The sequence below is a fragment of the Triturus cristatus genome, chromosome 7, assembly GCF_964204655.1.
Source record: "Triturus cristatus chromosome 7, aTriCri1.1, whole genome shotgun sequence".
Lineage (NCBI taxonomy): Eukaryota > Metazoa > Chordata > Amphibia > Caudata > Salamandridae > Triturus > Triturus cristatus.
Window position 1 is genome coordinate 26,019,488 of NC_140590.1, and position 14,026 is coordinate 26,033,513.

General features: G+C 44.9%; 1 pseudogene; it reads right to left on the reverse strand.

The window, feature by feature from the left end:
- Nucleotides 1-863: 863 nt before the first annotated feature.
- On the reverse strand, nt 864-2,773 carry LOC146808721 (uncharacterized; annotated as a pseudogene).
- Between the last annotated feature and the right edge of the window lie 11,253 nt (nt 2,774-14,026).

Below are 14,026 nucleotides of genomic sequence, written 5' to 3' on the forward strand. Positions count from 1 at the left end.
CGGATGGGCTAGCCAAACCAATCCGCAAATCACTCCCAGGCAATGCGGTGGAAGGGCGAGAGTCCCGGCGATGCGGTGGAAGAGCGAGAGTCCCGGCGATGCGGTGGAAGCGCGAGAGTCCCGGCGTTAAGACGCCGAGAAGGTCACGCTTCCACCGAATTGACGGGGACCGATGTGCAGATTGCTTTGACTAGTCCAGCCGTGTTCGTGTTTTGCGCTCTGTATTGCGATGGGGTCGGTTTTGACAATTGTACCGGACACTACAGTGGCACTAAATTTAAGAAATGCTGTTTTATGATACATTTTTTTGTTGGACTCCTGATGCTGTCTTTATGTGGTCCCTTTTACATTTTATCTGAGTACGCTTGTCTCGGATTATACAAAGTATTTGATTTGGATGCTCTCGTAATAATTCCCTTCTTCTGAGGAAGACCTTGAAAACATTGTAGGTCCAAACACAGTTGGCGCCTGTTTTGCGGCACATACTTATGAGGAAGCATTGATTGCGATCTTCTATTTGTGCTATTTGTTGGACTTTTGTTTTTAAAGTTTGACTCCCTCTGCCATTGTTTTTGTTCACACTGTACATTAGGTCTTTAGTGCTGTCACCTGTGTAACTATGTGAGCACCTTTTAAGTATTCTTAAACTGTTTTGTAATTGCTGTTCTCTAATTGCCGTGTGAGTAAAAATATGTTTTTGCATTAACTTTTGTCTCTATGCCGGGTGCCTTTTCAGGATTTCTTGGTCAGACAATTGTTTCTGCGTTTCCATGCATATGAATTTTTTAATTGTTAAGAATTGCCTCGAACCATTGTAGCGATAACAGTGCCAAGAATAGCAGCATGTTAAGACAGTAAAACAATTAATTGTAGATACTGCTGTTGAACTTTGCTAGCAGTTCCGGCGAGGGCTTGAACGAAGAGGAATTAAGACCATTGCGCTTTAGTCCAAATTTTATGTTGAGTATATTTGATAGCAGTTTCAGACCCATTCGGTTACGGTTCTCATTTTTAAGCAGGGTCATTTGTGAGAACACTCGTTCCACTTGTGCATTTGATATGGGTAGGGTCAGAAGTTTAATGGCGCCCATGGCCAACTCCTGAAACCGATGATTCCCAGCTGCATCTCTATAATTCAATACTTCAATCCAGAAGGATTCCATGCCTGAAGAGGTATTGAAAGAACATGAAGTCACTGTTCGCCACTGCGTTTCTAATATGTGTGTTGGGTCTGCAAAACACTCTTTTGGCAAGTCCGTAACCAGAGGTTTAGAATCTGAAAGCACATTTTGGGGCTTCAGAAGCTCCAAATGTCTTAGGAGGCTCAGCGAATCTGGCAAGCGCATCTGATACTCTGCTGCCAGAACTTTAACAAAGTCTGTGCACCGTTTTTCTATGCAGTCCTTGGCAGCATCAGGCAGTTTGCTTTCTTGGAGCTTTTTACGGAAGTCAAGGCCAAGGTCAGCATCCTGCTGCCCAAGATAAATGGCACTACTTTGAAGATCCAAATTACACAATTGCTTCTCGCTATTGGTACTGAAGACACTGGGCTTTACAATTCTTCTCATAGTGGACCTATATAAAGTTTGCAAATCCCGGAATATGTGGAGGACATCACCAGATTCAAGCTGAAATGCTTTGTTCACTACCTTAATTTCTAGCAACATAGGTTTCAGGAAAATAAGATAGAGATAATTTGTCTCGTCATTGTACATTTCTTGCAGCATTCTAGCTGCATAGCAATGTTCTACGTATGATGCGTTGCAAAAGTGCAGCTTTAGAGCATCATACTGCTCCAGAAAACGCTCCACACAATCCGCCATGATAAGCCACCGCGTTTCACATGGCGAAATAAGCTTCAATGGCATTCCTCCATCCAGAGTTTGATATAAATCTGTGTAGACTGCCTGGCGCTTTGGAGAATGTGCAAACCAGTTGTAGGTTTCTCTCACCATGAACTCCACATTGCTGGGCAAACTCCGCATTGCTTTTCTAGCAACAATGTCGAGCGAGTGGCAGATGCACCGTACAAGCTGCAAAGTAGGCTGCTTTTCTCTCAACAAAGTGTATGTGGAGTGGTTTTTGCCACACATCACACTTGCGCCATCTGTACCTACCCCTACCATATTTTCAATTGGAAGCCTGCTGTCCTTGAGGAACTCCAGAAGTGCATTTGCAATGTCTTGTGCACATGCCTCTTGCAGTTCTATCATCCCAAGGTAACTACTCACAATTCTGCTACTTTTCTTACTGAAGTATTTTACACAGACGCACAGTAGTTTCTTTACAGAAATGTCAGTTGATTCATCAATGATCAACGAATACGGAGAACTGCCCATATCTTGAAGAAGCTCACCTTTGAAATTGGGGCCTAAAAGTCCATTTATTAAAGCTGTGCACTTTGTCCTGTGCATACGGAAAGGAGGAACTTCTTCACTTAAAATTTCTCCCAGTCTGTCAATGCTGTTGATTGATGTGCTACATGCAGTTTGCACAGCAATCCTAAGCTCTCTCCTTTTCTGGTCATTTGATAACTGACAAACTGGTTGTGCAAAAGATGCCATGGTTAGGCTAGGTGTGTCCATGCGCGCACGATGTCTAGCTGTGGATGCATGCAGCTTTAAATCATGGTAGTGGGCCCGAAGCTGTAAGTGACAGTATTTACAGTTTGCCTTTGCTTCATCTGTTTTCACAGGGGCAATCCACTTTTTTAGTTCGGGTCAGACTCCCATTCCTTTCTGTACACTTTCTTGTACTTTGACCACTTGCCCATTTTGAAAGTTAGTTTGTAGCTTCCTGGGACCTGGTAGAGGGCTGTACAATCTCTGCTGTGTGGCAGGGCAAGTATCTGCAATTGGAAGAGATAGAATATCCATCAACATCCCTGGTTCGATAAAGTTAGCCGTGAGGAGCTTAACCCAGTTTTTGGTCTGGTGCATGGTCTCCTGCATTGATCACCCAAAAAACCCACACAAAAGGACAAAGTCAAATCATAATTGAACCTTAAAACACATTGCACACATCACCCATGGTCAACGTACTAGCCATCTCCTTAGCATTCTAGCTCAGTTTATCACTCATCCCAATATGCAATGCAAAGTAACCTTCAACAAATCTCCACCTGTGTTTGCCCCTGTAAATATTTGGTCATAGGCTGGACCACTGGAATTGTGAGACTGCGAGACAGAGGCATTTTTCCACATAATTATAGATTTGACACATTCGACGCAAATCGATCTGCTGCATAATCGGCAGATATTACCAAAATTCATTGTTTCCACCTGAAATGGATCAAAAGTTACCAAAAACAGAGACAGCTGTTGCCACACAGTTGCAGCCCCATTGCGATGGTTGAATCGTCAGATTTCTGTTGCTTACTGCTAGCTTTGGGTGTTAAACTGGTACTACTGGAGGTGCACATACCCAGCTATTGTGTTAACTATGCAAAAATGACAATATGGCACATCATGTGATTCATCCACTTAGCTGGTTACTGCAAGGGGCTGCCCATATGAAATCTGTGTATAATTGTGTTCCTGAGCTGGCATGGTTGGAGAGATCTGTGGGGTGGTCATTTTCAACATCAGCCCATATTGGAGCCTTTTTGCGAGTTGTCAAGAACACATTCTTTAGGGAATTTGCAGGCTATAGTGCCCAGCCCTGTTGCAAGCAGTCTAGGGAAAATAGGGCCATAGCGCAAGAATATTAATAAGTAAGTTATGCAAGTCGTGTGCGAAAGATGATGTTCACATTTGACTTAATTTGCTTCCCTAATAGCATTTCTTTTTGTTTAGCCACCACATTGCTTGTCTGTAGTTTTTTTTTCATACTGTGCATTAATCTTGTGCTGTGACCTTGCTGCTCGCAGGTATCTCAGAGTTCAGATTGTGGGCTGGCGTTTCCCAATGGGACACAATTCAAATATGTGAGCCATTGCGGGGTTTAGATTATTTTGTCTCTCTGCAGAATGCAAAGACCAATGGTTGCAAGTGCCAATTGTGATTATATATGAAAGTGTGTCATGGTGCTATAAAGCTGCAGAAATATTAACAGAACCAAAGTCTCTTTAGGGAATTGATAGGCAAGAGAGTCATGTACACGATGTAGGTGGCCCAGATTATTATAGAGACACATTATAGTCTATTACATTAAACACAATAGGATTTCATACAACAAATATTCAGAAATCGTATTCAAAAGTACCTGCATACAAGACAATAAAGAAAGTATTGGCAACAAAATATTTGCCTAAGATCGCACACTTTAAGCAGGAAGCCATGATTTAGCCAGGCATTCTGGTTTCACTTTGTACCTCTGTATTTTTGGAGGGTTTTGTATAGTGTGAACTGGCACAGAAGATATTGAAACGCTTTACATGAGCACCAGTTTCATTACACAACGTCAAATTAATGTTTGCAGGCACCAGGAACACTATATCTATGCGCTACTAAGATGACACCCCGTCCATTTCAGAGCCGCTGCTCCACTTTGAATGGGTAAATATTAGGCAACACCTCGAACATACTGTGGAGATACTAAAGATACAGATTCTAGAGGAGGGGAGAGATGCCCATTATAAGTAAGGCTCCCTGTTTTCCGCTTTTACTGGATTTTTACAGATAAATACAGACAGAGAACCATTTATTTTCCTGTCTGTATTTATTTTTAAATGTGGATAAAAACGGAAATTTAGTGATTCTAAATGCTGTCAATCATGACTGCCAGCCCAATAGCTGTGTGGATTGACAGGCAAGGGGGTTAACAAATATAGGGATTTTAATAAAGAGCCTGAGAACAGCAGTAGATTTGCACAATCATGATACAAAAATGTACATACTTTCTTGCACGTGCATAATTTGCCACCTGCGTGTGAGTGTGTGTATATATATATATATATATATATATATATATATATATATATATGTATGTGTGTCATTGAAACCTGTCAGGTGTTCAGGCAAGAGTGCACATTAACTGGTTAAATAAATGCAGAAATACACACATTTCATCGGAATTTCGCAACACCTAAAATAAATATGGATAAATACAGGTAAAATTTGCAAAAATTACATATGGATAAATACAGACATGACACAAATATAAATACCATAAAACCGGGAGCCCTAATTATAAGGCACTGGACAACTGGTATCTACAGCCATATAAATCATGAGCACACAATTCGTTTGCCCACAAATAAAACCCTTCTAAAACAAAACAACAACTGCCATTTAAACAATATTAAGAAACCCACTCCCAAGGAAGATAGGCGTCTAATTTGGGCAGAGACCCCCTCTGTTGAAACATCAAACAGAGGCCGGCGGAGCACTGATGTGGAATTGCTTGGCATTGGTGGTAAACACTCTGGCAGCTTCTTTGGATAAGGAAAACTGCCCTTGCTTGACATTGGTACTTAAGACTGTGGAATACTTTAGACATGGAATGGGTTTCAAAAACAGCCACTATTATCAATAGAGCCTGAATCCATATGTCCCCCTTTGCTTGATTACCCAGCCAAATATTACATAACTATAAAGTAATTTAACCACTTCATTATTCTTGTCTTTTATGCTGTTAGGGACGGTGGGAATTCAGATATTATGACCTTTAACAGGATGCATTTTGTAACTGACTGCATGAACCACGCGGTGTGGTACAATCTTGTCATCTATAGAAATGTATGGTTCATCATGCAGTTTAAATGAACACCAAATAGTAATAATAATTTTTAAAAACTAAGTTGCACCAAGATGCACACACAGGAGGAAGACTACAGGCAATGGTGGGACCATGTACAATAATGTAAAGGTGGCACTGGGATAACTGAGCTCATGTCAAGGACACGTTGGGTCATATTCAGCTTCCGGAAGGTTTGTTAGCAGTGAAGGAGACTGCTTCCTGTTCATGAAAATCTGAACAGCTTCAAGGAACAAATTCCTGATTCGCTCCATGCCTTCTATTCACATTCAGAGCCGGCTATGTTACTTTTGCTCTTCCCTCCTATTCTGTAAGGCTGTGCTGCTCTCGGGGTAACTGCACTGCCGAGTGCAGGTCCACTACACTGAGCACCACTGGTCCTCTCTCAGGCCACGTCTCTGCTGTTCCACCACCTAGAACAGTAGGTGAGGCAGATAACCCAGTAGGTTGAGCGCTTGTGGACAATAATGTGTAATCTGCAAGCCCGCATTCAAGCAGGGCCACATCAACTCTTTACGTTCATGAAAAGCTTACCCTTGTTTTTTTTCTAATAGCACCTCTTAATGATTCAGTTTGTCGTGTGCATTGCGCACTCATACTATCTATATAAAATGTCCTGTCCCAAGAGGCACTTCTACAAAGGAATCTTTTCTACAGCTATTTAGCAAAATTAAAAAGTTTGTTAGGTAGTGGGCCATATGAATACTTTTTTACGTGTCTTCTGGAACCCCAGGTAAGAAGAAAGAAAACAAGGGCTGTTTTAAAAAATATCATGATAGATAGATACCCATGTCACCAGCATCACTTCCCAAAACAGACCAATGTCTTAGGGCATCTGCTTTACAAGTGTACCCGTTTATCCATTTGTGGTAAAAAAAAAAAAAAAATAGAACACACGCAACCACCGAGGTGGTTATCAGTGACAGCTACTATTTGGTCTTCTATGGAGTCTGTCACATCTTCCCCTGAAGGATGGGGCTGGCAGGTGGAAGAACAAATGGCATTGCATAATAATTTACAGGGCCACAGGCTGCTGGAGGAAGCCAAGAATATAATCTGCCAGGCCTTGTTAGTGGAGGAAAGAAAGGAAATACACCTTAGATAATAAGTGAATATGAGGATTGTATTACGATGATGGATTCTTTCACCATTTATGCTAGTTGCAACACAATGGGAAATTAAAACAATAACTACAAAAAATAATACTAACCGGAACAAAAAACAACATTAATTTAGAATTTACATGACTGCTACGCTCTTAGCGAGCTGTTTACATTTTATCCAGTCTTGTCCAGTTTGGGCGGAACACTTGGCTACTGAGATGCTGCCATTTTGGGGAAGAACACTTTTATTAAAAATGGGCCTGCGCTCTGTCATATTAGTAGGCAGTATAGTTTAATAGTGATTGATCTGGAGAAACACAAACTTAAAATTTACAACTTAATACCATGATTGGGGGTTCTCTTTAATAATCATTATTGATTTCTATCCAAATGAACACTTTTTGCAACATTAGGATAATCAAAGGCTTGGGGGAAAAAACATCAAGCTCTAGTTCATAAGTTGCAGTTTGTATGCAGCTCTAAGATTAAAGTTAATAGCTCACGGTTCTTTGTTAGGATTTTAACTTACAAACTTCAAGTAGCAAAAGGATCTTACTGACAAAAGCAGTAACCCACTGACCTATTTTAAATATGTGCACTCTGTGATGGGCATGGTACATTTGCTTTTCAGCAGGCACATTAACCCTCTGCGCTGTCTTTCCATGAGTCAAAACTTCCACTAGATAAAACTCGGATCTCGCTCTAAGAAGAAGTTTATTCACCAGAGTGGTTATGACATTTTTATTATTGCCGAAAATTGCTGTAGGCCAGGAAGGAAGCAGCAAGTGCTTTTAAACCATAATTTACAACGCCCCCACTCAAAGTCAGCACCCGTTGCAGTCACACCTGTCGCACCGCCCTAGGTCACGGAGGTCACAGGGGTCCTGTGACCTCAGTGACATAGTCACTGTTGCTCTAGGGTCTGCTACTTCGTAGGCCTGCCCGCAAGACTGGAGGTGAACATCAGTATGGATTGTGGTGGGCAAGCCTTCAAGATGAACCAACACTTGCCACTGCTGGGGTCCACCTGCTGGTGCTGAGACACCAGGGCTTCTCCGGTTTTGCGGGGCCTTCTAAGGTCTAGCGTGGGAATGTGCTCCCTCAGGAGAGTGGTCTTGGGGACTGGTCATGAAGGCTGAACCTGGTTCCCTAGTTCTAAATTCGGCAGCTCTGCCCCCAGTGCTACTTCCGCTCCCTCACTGAACTGAACGCCATACTGCCCCACTGAGAGAAATTCACACTGCCCTCAACTACAATCAAATTTGACCTGCTATAAACAACTGGATGCGACTCCATTCAAATTACACACTAGGCAAGAGCAATATGTTATCTAAAGGAAATAGTAACAACACCCTGGAAAAAGCAAACACTCGTAGGGAATGAAAGATTAAATAAAGCATGTGAAATGTAGGCAGGAACAACATGGTGAACTTAACGCTTTTACATTTATGCAGAAATCAACGAGTATTTTTGCCTGAAAACTACAGGGCCCAGAAAGGACCCATTTCAATGTCCCCTGCTTATATGCTCACAAAACGTAAGCAGTATGGTTTACAAATACCACAGGGCATATTATCAAGGAACGGCGATAATGTTATCGCCGTTACTTGCTAATATGGGCCCACATTCGTGAACACAAAGCCGCCCTACACATTTTGCATTGCAATACCTCCAGGTTTGACGCACTTCGCCAGGGGGGGGGGCGGGGAACAGCGCTTCAGTGGCAAACTCGGTAAAATGACGCTAATGTTTTTGTGGTTTGAAAAAAAAATCTGCCCACTTTAAGAACACTCCGTCTTCCTTCTTTATTTCATTATTGATTTCATATTTTGAAGCTTTTTATTTCCGAGGCTGCTGCAGGATCGGACATTTGAAACGCAAATGCACGGTTTTTCCCCTTACCTTTGTGAAGCATGGAGCGCAATGGCAGGCAGAGAGAGGGGGATGCAAGGGTTGTGCACCCTGGCAGGTTGCTGGCAGTGCGTACACCCCCCCCCCCCCCTGGCAGCCCGGGATGAAACTGCTTGTTAATGGGGCTTTGTTGGTTTTTCACCCCTCCTAGAGCCCCTGCATCGCGACTCTAACAATTGCTGGAAGAATTCACGTTACACAATACCAAGGCCGAGGCGGGAGACTAGCCTTAAAATCGGTAGTCTCCCGCCGGAATCGGGAGGGTTGACATGTATGGAATCTATACAAATAAAGTAGGGGCACGCTGTGCCCTGCCTATCCCGCCCACTTCGACCACTGGCACGCATACATTTAAAATTACACACCTGCCTCACCTTTGAACTTGCTGGGGACGGCCGCCGGTGCAATCTGCAGAGTTCACAGGAGAGGAGGGGCTGGGGCCGGGAGGAGCAGCTGACTGCAGGGCAGGCTGAGGCTGCTACAAGTCGAAGGCCAAAGACGAGGAGCCACGCAGAGGCCTCGTCGTCGTAATCAAGAAGATGGTCGGTCAGTGGGTACTAGTCACTCTCCCTCGTAGTCGCAGGCTCAGCTCCGAAGTTGAAAAGGAGGAAGTGGGGGGGGATCCCAAAGATAAAGGTATGGGGCGGGCCAGTACCCTACCTGACGCGCCCACCACAGCACCACTGAGTAAATAATATGACCCACGATTGGGTCACAGGAACCCCAGGGCAGGTCAGCACACTCTTGGGGGAAGGTCGGGAAGTCGCTGCTGGTAAAGCAGGACCCTCATTGGAAGCAGCTTCCCGCCTGCAAAGATATACGGCCCTGCAGGTGTTACTTGTGGGCAGGGGCCGCAGGGCACAGACACCTAAAGGTCAAAAAGGGGTGTGATGAGGAAGGCAACCATCGGCTGCAGCGTGGGCGGGGCGGCGCCGAACAAAGCTTTGAATCCGCCGCACACTCGGCGGATTCTAGCCCAAATTTCGGGAGCCCGCCCAACACGATTTTTTCTCGCACAATCGGGCAAAATATCGCCCAATTGTGCGAGAAATAGCCCAATCTGGCAACCCTGCCTGCAGCGCTTCACCTCGTAGTGCTTCGCTGCTTGTGCTGTCTCTGCCTCCCGCCTTGAGCCCGTGATTTGGGAAAACGCCACTGTTTTGTCACGCATGCGTACGATGTAAGGCATCGCGCGTTTGCAAGACAAAGAGTGCGAATTCACCCACCAATGACACAGCAAACAAGCATTGAAACATTTATCTGCAAAGCGGGGAGGCGTGGGTGGGGCTGTAAGGAATCTGCAGCTAGATAAGATTCTCTACCAAAGGTAAGTAACTTGTTCGTCTAATAGAGACTTCTAGCTGTAGATTCCTTACCATTAAATTAGATACTCAAGCCAAACCATCCCGGCGGTGGGTTGAGGACCAGTACCTCAAACTAGAAAGTCCTGTAAGACTGAACGGGCAAAATACCCATCCCTGAGGACCTGGCAGTAGTTGGCAAACGTGTGCAAAGATGCCCACGTTGCTGCATGACAGATGTCCAGGACTGGGACACACCGAGCCAAGGCCGTAGTTGCAGCCTTTCCCCTGGTGGATGGGCCCCTAATCCCTCAGGGGGCTGCTTCTTCGGCAGGGCATAGCAGACCATAATGCAGAGAACGACCCAGCAAGAGATGGTTCTTTTCTGCACTGCCTGCCCCTTCTTAGCTCTCATGTACCCCACAAAGAGTTGGTCGTCCACCCGCAACGCTTTCTTGCAGTCAAGGTAGAACGACAATGCTATTTTTGGGTACAGTCGGTGGAGATGCTCCTCCTCTTTAGAGGGATGTGGGGGAGCAAAGAAGGTGGGCAATGTGATGCATTGACCCAGATGGAATGGCGTCACGACCTTTGGTAAAAAGGAAGCCCGGGTGCGAAGCACCACTTTTTCTGGAAAAGACATCAGATAGGGAGGCGTGCAAGATAATGCCTGCAACTCACTCCCCCTCGAGCAGATGTAATCGCCATTAAGAAGGCTGTTTTGATGGTCAACAGTCGGAGAGGACAATTATTTAAAGGCTCAAAGGCAGCAAACATCAGGTAGATGTGGACCAAATTAAGGTCCCACTGTGGCATAACAAAGGGCGTGGGTGAAAACAAGTGAGCCAGCCTTTTTAGAAACCTATCTACAATTGGAGACTTAAGGTGAGAGGGCTGGTTTGGAAGCCGCAAAAAAGCAGAGAGATAACCCTTGTGAGTTCTCAAAACGGAGCTGGACAAGGGTCCGAATGAATAAAAGAACAGTGGAAAGAGAAGCAGCAAGAGGGTCAATAGACCTTTCTGTACAGTCAAATACAAATTTCTGTCAACCGTCTTCAGGGAAGGCCACCTGGCCGCCTAAATAATGTTAAATACTTCGGGAGGGAGGTCAAAAGCCATCAACTGGGGCTGCTCAATCTCCACGCATGGAGGCTCAGAGTTGATAAGTTTGAGTGGAGAACCCTCCCCTGCTGCTGCAACAGAAGATCCTCCCGCAGGGGCAGCCTGATTGGAGGATCAATGCTAATATTCAGAAGCTCTGGATACCAGGCTCTCCTCGCCCAGTCCGGAGCACAAGGATGACTTGCGCCCAGTCACTCCTGATCTTCTTCAGAACCCTGGGCAGGAGTGGTATGGGCGGAAAGGTATACAGCAGGCCTGAGCTCCACTCACAATGAAAAGCGTCGCTGAGCGATAGCCGCCTTGGAAACTCCAGCACGCAGTACTGATGTCACTGTGCGTTCACTTTGGAGGCGAACAAATCTAGCCAAGGTTCTCCCCACTGCTGAAAGAGACCTTGCGCCACCTGTGACTGGAGACACCATTCGTGATCCGCTAGGCATCAATGGCTACGTTTGTGCACCCTGGTGTTCAGAGAACCTGCCAGGTGTTGCACCACCAGGGTTATGCCCTGCTTTTCCAGCCATGTCCAGAGACGCAGGCCCTCTCGACAAAGGGTCCACGACCCCACTCGACCCTGCTTGTTGCAGTACCACATGGCAGTGGTGGTGTCCGTGAACACCTGCACTAACTTCCCCTTGACAAAGGGAAGAAATGCTTTCAATGACAATAGAATTGCTCTGAGCTCCAACAAATTTATATGGAGCCACGACTCTGCCAGACTCACCAGTGTTCCATGATCTCCACCTCTCACAGATGGCCCCCCATTTCATAAGTGATACATCTGGCACAACTGTGAGTTTTGGTTGGGGAAGGGTGAGGGGTCTGCCAGTGACCCAATTGCGGTTCATCAACTACCACTGCAGATCGTTCGCAGTCCCTTCTGAGACCTGAACCTCATCAGTGAGATTTCCCTGAATCTGTGCACACTGGAACTTCAAGTCCCACTTTGTTTCATAATAACATATTGCTAAAATTATCTATTTTGTTGCTCAGACAGCTAAAACATATGCACACATAGGTTTCCTTAAAGATGCAACAAACATAGTAGCATCTACTATACAATACTTTGTGTGTCTTTGAAGTTCACTACTTAAAAAGCTAACTTAAAGCCTGGTTTAGAGTTTGGCAGACGGATTAGGTACTGTTGCCTTGGACTACTTAACTCCCTACTCCATCTTTCAAAATTAGAAATGTCTGCTGGTCTAGCGGCCATCTCTTCCATTTCCAGGAGCCACCATCACTGCGGTTCCCATAAATGAACTGAATGTTTGACCGATGGCTCATCGAAATGGCGGAGCCATATGTCAAACTTTCAAAAAATATATATTTTCCAAAACAGAATCCCAAAGTTATATTTCGATTTTGGAAATACAAGTAATGAGCCCCTTGCCATGGTAGTTTTATGCCAATGTTGTTGGGTCATTTTGCAGTTTTCACTGCTCCTTTCCACCAGGTTTTACCTGGCAGTGACGGATGGTAAAACTTGCCATTTCACTTGTCCACCCAGTTCAAATATGACAGGCGAACAAATGACAAAACCTCTAACCGCCCTTACTCTATTGGGCTGTGGGAGATGTATGTTAGCAGTGGAGACAGAGTAGTCTTTGGCATCAACATATTGAAGGTCTGCCCGACCGTAATTGAGGTGGGCAGACCTTCAGTTTGGCGGAGAGGGCTCTCTGTCGCAGTTGTGCCCGAGTATCCTCTCCGCAAACTCGGGCTTTAATAGTCTGACTCCTTTTCATAACACTCTTGTTTGAAGGCACAGCATAACTCTGCTAACGTGGTCTGTTCAGCAATGGTGCCGCACTCCTCAGGTTCCATAATGCTGTAGCCCAAGTAGGTTTTTCGTTATAGGATTTTCGTAAGCAGCCTCTCCATAATCCAAACCTAAAATTCGCCAATTTGTATTTCCTTTTCGAAATGTTTATACTTGTCTTCTTTTCTTGTCCTATTATCATAGTATACCAACGCATTTCATTCACCTTCCAGTAGAACTCCAAGTAGAAATGTTTGCAGAAAAGAAAAATGATCAAACAGGATTGTGACCAGTGAGGTGAGTGATTATAGTGACAATGTTAAAGTGGGCAGGTGTGTTTAAAGGTTGATGTCGCCCGACGCCACTGTTTGTACCAAACAAGTTGTAGACAAACAATGTGTAACAGTGTGACTTTTTATAGTTACAAACTTCAGGAACTTCTGCTTTTTATATGTGATTCTTGTTAATGTGCAGTGAATCACTATAAAAAGAAAACAGGAATAACTACATTCTTGTTTTTATTTTAAATCACTGTTGTCAACAAATTTTCGAAGTCTCCGGTGTATTTTGCACATTTATATTGATAGCTTCACCAGGTCTGTTCTTGTGCCCTATGACCTTTACTTTCTGTTATCTCTATAACACTGGATCTCATGTGCAGCCCCCATGTCAGCCCTCAGTGCAGCCCCTCTTTCCAGCCCTCAGTGCAGTTCTCCCATTGCAGCCCTCATGTGGAGACATCATTGCAGCCCTCATGTGGAGACATCATTGCAGCCCTCATAAGCAGACCTCAGTGCGGCCCTCAGTGCAGCCCAAACTCCAGCCCTCATATGCGGCCCTCAGTGCAGTCCTCATTGCAGCTCAGTGCACTCCTCATGTGCGGCCCTCATATGCAGGCCTCATGGCAACCCTCACTACAGTCCTCAGTACAGCCTTAAATGCAGCCCTCATTACAGCCTTCTTTGCAGCCATCATATGCATCCCTCAGTGCAGCCCTCATGTTCAGCTATCAGTGCGGCCTCATTAAAGCCTTAAGTGCAGCCCTCAGTGCAACCCTTATATGGAGCCCATATTGCAGCCATCCCATTGCAGCCCTCATATGTAGCCCTCATTGCAGCCCTCAGTGCAGCCCT